Genomic DNA, 6,717 nt, shown 5'->3' with positions numbered 1-6,717 from the left:
CTGCTACTGAAGTTTTTTGCCGTCGCCAAAAGTCATTTGCTACGGTAAAAATGCCGTCGCAAAAATATTATTTATGAACTTCACGTACCAATTACTCTAGTGTTGTTGCAAGCCTCCTATAACAGAAAGTCAGAAATCTTCAAGCATTCATTAAAGAAACAAAAAGCTGGAAAATTAATGGGAGATGTACGAATGACATAGATATTGTTCATACCAGTACATACAATTAATATTTCACTTGAACTCTTAATTACTTTTTGACATTTTGAGTCAGCAAGTGTGCTAAATCCAGGTCTTTCTACGATTAAAGCTAGAGTAGTTGATTTGAAGAATGCTAAATCCATAGTTCCATACTTACCTCGAAATATGTGAATTTTCATTCATTATATATCATGAAGATCCCTTCCAATTAGTTCCTGAATAGGGGGCTGCTGCGAGTAATCCTGAAGGAACACGAAACATTATTCAATTCATATGCATAAGTCTAAGTTACATGCACTGTAAATAGAATTCCAAGTTACATGCATAGGTCTCAAATGACAAACAGGACATGCTCATAACAGTATATGTGTATCTAGGTTGATGAAAGAATAGCTAATAGTATAGTTATCACAACTCCCAATCATATAAATGCATCAATAGAACATAAGTATTTCATGACAGATCTGAATGAACAAACATGTATATTCAAAAAGTAAAAGTGTCAACATCAATTGATCTGTAGAAACGATCATGATAAAGAAGGTATATATTCAACTCTCTTTGATGAGCAACTCCAAATTGGACAGACCAGAGATTCCAAATTCTACACACAAAAAAAAAATCCAACAATAAGTATTGTATTTGTATCATAACCAAGTGTTATATCATAGAACCTAGCTCTATTATATCATAATCAAGTGTTGCAAGGATACATTCAATCCGAGACTTAAAATTACAACATAGCTCATACTTGTAAGAAAATGCTTACTCTATATTTTTGAGTACATTGGGTCGAGGCTTTGATTTCTAAATTGACTTATCATTTTGTTTTATGATTCCATCTCCATCAAAGGAGGCAGAGTAGAAAGCCTGAAAGCAAAAAAAAAATAAAAAAGTCAAAAAATAAAAAGTCTTCTTACTAAAAAGTAAAAATATAATTGTCAAAATCAAGCTTATAAATCATATTGCAGCCACTCCTCTCAAGAAAATACCTGCTTAGATGGCCCAACTTGTTTAGATACAATGCTTCGCATCTGTAAATGTACTGAACTAGTCCAAATCCAACACCTTGTAAATGTTAAACTGTGAAAAACAACTAAAGAAACTTTACACATGGCTGTGCAAAGACAAAAAAGATAGAGACTGTGCAAAGACAAAAAAGATAGAGAACATAGCAGCAACATATGGAACCTATAACATTTCAAAATGTAACATAACACGAAACCATTACAAACAGAATACCACATACCGAAGAGCTGATGATGTTTTCTAAGGTCTTCTTAAATTTTTCATCTAGCAACACCTCGTTTCCGGCCCAAGGCTTACAAAGTGTATTCTCCTCCTTAAGGGACTAACCAATGGAAGTAGACCTACATTGTTCATGACATGTACCTATCAGCCATTAATAAATAGAACTGAAGAGACTAAACTATTAACAAAGTATGAATTGATCAATAGAAAATAACTCAATGACAGTAAAAGATAGGTAAGATCTATGCTACCCTTTGTATCTGTAAATAGGTGCAAAAATCTTATGCAAGCCAAAGTTCTTTTGCACAACAACATTGTACAAAGAAGATAGCATGTAGCATGAACAAAAGATCACGTTGATGAAACAAAGACTCAGACCTCCATGAGCTGCATCATGTGCTTCCACTGTTAAAGACACCTTGGTTGCGATTGTAGATACCTTGATTGTGACACGACCAGTGTATGTAATCTTTGACCAATCACTACTTAAAAAAAAATCAAATCAAACACATTAATCTCCTTGTTGACTTGCTCCATGGTAGTGTTAATCCAGTAGCAGAGAATCTAAATGTAAAACTCCAGAAAAGAAAAGGTACCTTGATTTACCATGAGCAGACCAAGAGACTCTACCTGTAAATGGAATTTGCAGACTCTACCTGAAGTCCCATTGAGGATACTAGTCTCAGCATTTCATCAATAAGCAAAAGAAACTAGTGCCCAGAAGAAGATAGTTGAAAGTTTGAAACTATATTTCCATATACACATCCCAAAACATACAACCTAAATGGTGATAGTAGACGAGTTTTATTTCAAACTACATGTCTTTCAAATCCCAATTTTCAGTCTAGATAGTACAGGGATGATATAAGATAGCCCCGAGGAACTAAAGGCACACAAGGTTTGCATATCTAGCTACAATGAGTTTGGCCACTGAAAAAAATTCCTTTACAAAACAGTAATCAAGTTTGGAACTTTGTTTCATCGAGGAAAACAAAATAAATCAAATAAATTTACAATCTTCTGCGTACAAAAATAAAAAACAAATTAAATAGTACTTAAGGAGACATAGTGCATAATTTGATATTATTTTGGGGTTTAGAACTAAAAGCTTGAAAATTAGATGTGATCGCTCAGAACCTCAAAAGCCTGAGCCAACTCTTGAAACTGCAAACAATTTCAAAATCTCATTAAGCCTACATCTTACAGTTTCAATCACTCCAAACACCTCAACCCACACATAAATCTCACATAAAACCTACATGCAGAGCTTCAAATCAACTAAAACACCGCAATCCATCAGTCATAAACCAACAAAGAACCATACAATATGCGATTAAATCAATAAACAAACAGATCACATCAAAATTCACATTATAACTAAATACCCAAATCTAGAAAAACCCTTAATCAGAGATTCATGGAAAAAATAAAGATGAATACTTTTTCTGGATCTCCGCCCTTATCAGGATGGTTCTTGATGCTGTCAGCCCACCCCCAGTTTGATTTGTCATACCTGCAAAATTTGAAGATGATATTCAGAAATTTGAGGCTGTAATCAAAACCTAACAATTAGAAATTTGGGAAGAGATTTCCAAACCTTCGATCTTGGGTAATATCCAAAGCAAACCAAAGTCAGACCAATCGCTCTTCTTCTCCATTTTTTTTCTAAAGCCTATGGCTTCTTCTACTACCTAATAACGCAGATACCAAGCTGATATCGTTTCATCCACCAATGGCAGCCTGAAATTGCTAATTTTGAAAGCACAAAATTGGCATTGAGATAATACGCACTTACCCAGAAGCCGCTAGCACTAAATCAAATCGAAGCCACAGAAAATTGATTCACTAAACTCTCCTTACACGGCAACTTTAAAAACCTTAGCCCTAGAATTGATAATCTTGTTTATAACAATTTCCTAGAACTAAATCAGGTCGGATGATTAGAGAGGGCCAGATCAGATCGGATGATTAGAGACGGCCGAAATCAAGTTGGATGATTAGAGAGGGTCGGCGGCGATGGCGAAGTTGAAAGAGATCTCCGCCGGGGGGGGGGGGGGGGTTGGGAGATGAGTGTTTGAGCTCAAAAGTAATTTTGGCAAGATCCTTTAGTGGATTTAGTGCAGCGGGCCGATACCTGCGGCCAAAAATAAGCCTACTTGGGTTTGGGTTACAGCTTCGCCCATTCCGTGATCCATAAGGAAAACGAAACCTTATTGGAATAAAGTAGCAGAGATTGAATAGGAAACTTCAGTCAATAATCCTTCTGTGGTAAGTAACAGTCGAGACCGTAGGTATAACTACCAGGTTTCAAGGATGAATAAATGACCTTTCTCAAATCAATCAATCCTAGCGATTACAAAGCCTCCCCCGGAGTGAACCTTCAACCTCGTTGAAACCCGGCGACCGTACTTCCAGTCCTAGTCTCTCCAAGAGCCGACTGCCAGTACCACTGCCACCGATACTACCAGCGAAGCAAGGGTAACGCCCTCGCAACCCAGCGAAGCTAAAGTCACGCTTTAGCAAACCCTGTGCTTTCTCTAAACTTCCCAGTGATTTCTCTGCTCAACCTACAACGTTGAGTATCGATTCGGTGACGCGAAGAGATCACACCCAAAGTCCTTATCCGTAAGGCAAGAAGTCCTTTCTCGGAAGGCATAGAGAAGAACCTTGTGGCGAGGTTGGTGCTCTCCTCGTCCACAACGCTTGAAGAAGAAGTCAGGTCAAGGGACTCCCCCGACGACTGTACCCCACGGTGCTGGCACGCCTGTGCACACGCTCAAAAGAGACAGTTTGCAAGCCAACTGGTTTCCGCGTCAAACATTTTGGCACGCCCAGTGGGACCCATTGCATAGCGTTTCTTCGCAAACATAACCATTGGGAAATCAAGCGAAAACCCTTACCAAAAGGGCTACGCTAATTGCTCAAAGCATAAGACCTCCAGTTACAAGCCGCATTTTCGTGCGGATTGTCGTGGTCTTTCTGAAGAACAAGTGACTCAAAGATTTTCTCGTCATTCCCAATCCTCCGATATGTCAACTGAACAGGGAAAAAATCACTCGACTGCTGCTGAGGGTCAGACTGTCACTACTAATCAGGCCAGCGAGCCTGTTAACACTACCGCTGTCTCTAATACTGCGGAAAGTGGAGAAAGAGAGGCTTTCGTTGCAAAGCTTATTCCAGAAGGAGCGACCTTTGAGGTAAGGTTCGCGATCATCATGGAGAATATTGAGAATCATCGTAAGAAGATAGCTGCTGATTTTGAAAGGGAAACTACGAAAACCGACCAGCTCATAAGCGAACTAGACCAGCGCATTGCCCAGCGTGCAGAGGATACTAAGCAACAAATCGCACAATCAGAGAATGCAGTAAGGGCTCATACCACAAATATCGCTAATGAGCAGAATCAGCAGCAAAAAGGGATTATGGAGGCTATCGCGAGCCAAACCAAGCAGACTGCGTCAGATATGGCTAGTCTTCGCAAGGATGGTGCTAGCCTTGTAACAGAGGTCGCCATGCAGAGAACTGAGCTGAACCAGGCCAAAGAAGTATTGAACAAAGCTCTAGGCGATCCCAACGCCATCCTCGGCTCACTTGGCCAGCCCTTTGGCTCTGGGAAATATGTACCACCAAACGCTCGCGAGAGAGCTAGCAGCAGTACGGCCACACCTCCTACAGCGGCCGCTACCTTATCGACCAAAAATAAGGAGAGAGCTTTGGTGATTGGTGGAAACAAGGCTGCTCCATCGACCTCGCAAAAGGATAAGACCCAGAAGACCAGTGATGGTACTCCAGCCGATCCTGTGAGGTTTACTCAATACGACAGCGACGGGGCGGAGAATGTCTATCATGAGCTACCAGACAACTACCACGGCATTGACCAGACAGGCAACCCCGTCAAGATAACGGCGTTGGCAAAGGATATACCCGTACCAGCGGTGACTCTTCAACAGTCTGCTAATCCCCAAACTATTTGTCTGGGGGAACGAACAGCGACTGCTAGCCAAGCCATACCTGTGCAGGCTGCTCGCCAGACGGCGGCGAACCACCCTCCTCCTTGCCCAGAATATGTAAGACGTGAGGAGGTAGAGGAGATGATCAGGCTGGCTAACCCTAGGGCCCAAATGGATGGGGTCTATGAGGGGCCTTTCCCGCCGCATATAATGCTCGCGCCATTTCCCAGGGGTTATAAAAATATCATATTTTCTACTTTTTCAGGGGAAGACACCGAGAATGCAGTAACTCACCTGGCCAGGTTCAGGGTGCAATGCGGCCAGTACCAGAATGATGACATCCTCAAGTGCAGGATATTTGGCACTTCTCTTTCTGGAGCTGCCTTTAGATGGTTTTCCAAACTTCGACCAGGAACAGTGGCAGATTGGCCCGCAATGGAAAAGCTCTTTCGGGAAACTTTTGGAGCCATTGAACCTGAGGTTGATTTGGCTTCTCTCACTCAGATGGCCCAGCAGCCTACTGAGTCCGCCGTTGCATACCTTCAACGCTTCCAGATTCAGAAGGCCAAACTGAGCGTGATCCTGCCTAAGAAAGAGTTGATCAAGCTGGCGATCAAGGGCTTAGAGCCTCGCCAGCGAAAGAAGCAACATGGCAGCATGATCCAGTCAATGGGAGAGCTTATCACAGAAGTGGGCAGCTTTGAACATCTTCTCAGAGAAACTGACGCAAGAAAGAATGCGTCCAAAGGGACATATGTGCCAGGAAAACATCGCACCGTTGCAGCCCTGAACTACCAGCCAGCTACTTATGACCCTTATTACCATCATCACGAAGAAGAGATGGTTCAGGAGGAAGATGAGGAAGAGGAGAATGATATCGCTGCTTATGAACTGACAGGAAGAAAGAATCCAGCCTTGAAACAACTGAAAATTGCCAAGGAACCTGTCAAGCTCAAATCAATGGCTTTCACCAAACCTGAGTTCGCGACATATACATATGATGCCAACAAGGCACATGAGATTTTGGATGAAATGATTGCAGCGAAGATGGTGAAGACAGACTTTGGACCTTTTCCTCGACCGGACCAGCTGAAAGGGAAGAAGTACTGTAAATTCCACAACTTGTGGAATCATAATACAGTTGACTGTGTGAAGCTCAAGGACCAGATTCAGGTATGGCTCAATAATGGCAGCTTACAGGTGGAAGCTCCGACGACCGCAGCGGCATTAGTAGACCTGAACCCTTTTCCTGACACTGGGATCAATATGGTTGACGTGAACTGGGCAAGGCAGAATCGGAGGAAACCAACCTTGG

The 6,717-nt window shown here is 41.8% G+C and overlaps 1 long non-coding RNA gene across 1 annotated transcript; it reads right to left on the bottom strand.

The window, feature by feature from the left end:
* Positions 1 to 294: 294 nt before the first annotated feature.
* On the bottom strand, positions 295 to 2,102 carry LOC133723442 (uncharacterized). Its single transcript, XR_009853020.1, has 5 exons — positions 1,831 to 2,102; positions 1,451 to 1,571; positions 1,194 to 1,235; positions 971 to 1,071; positions 295 to 443 (listed from the first exon to the last, which is right to left on the bottom strand). It is a non-coding gene; the product is annotated as an uncharacterized LOC133723442 (long non-coding RNA).
* Between the last annotated feature and the right edge of the window lie 4,615 nt (positions 2,103 to 6,717).

The sequence above is a fragment of the Rosa rugosa genome, chromosome 7 (assembly GCF_958449725.1).
Source record: "Rosa rugosa chromosome 7, drRosRugo1.1, whole genome shotgun sequence".
NCBI classification, from domain to species: domain Eukaryota; kingdom Viridiplantae; phylum Streptophyta; class Magnoliopsida; order Rosales; family Rosaceae; genus Rosa; species Rosa rugosa.
This window is presented reverse-complemented; position numbering and strand designations above follow the sequence as displayed.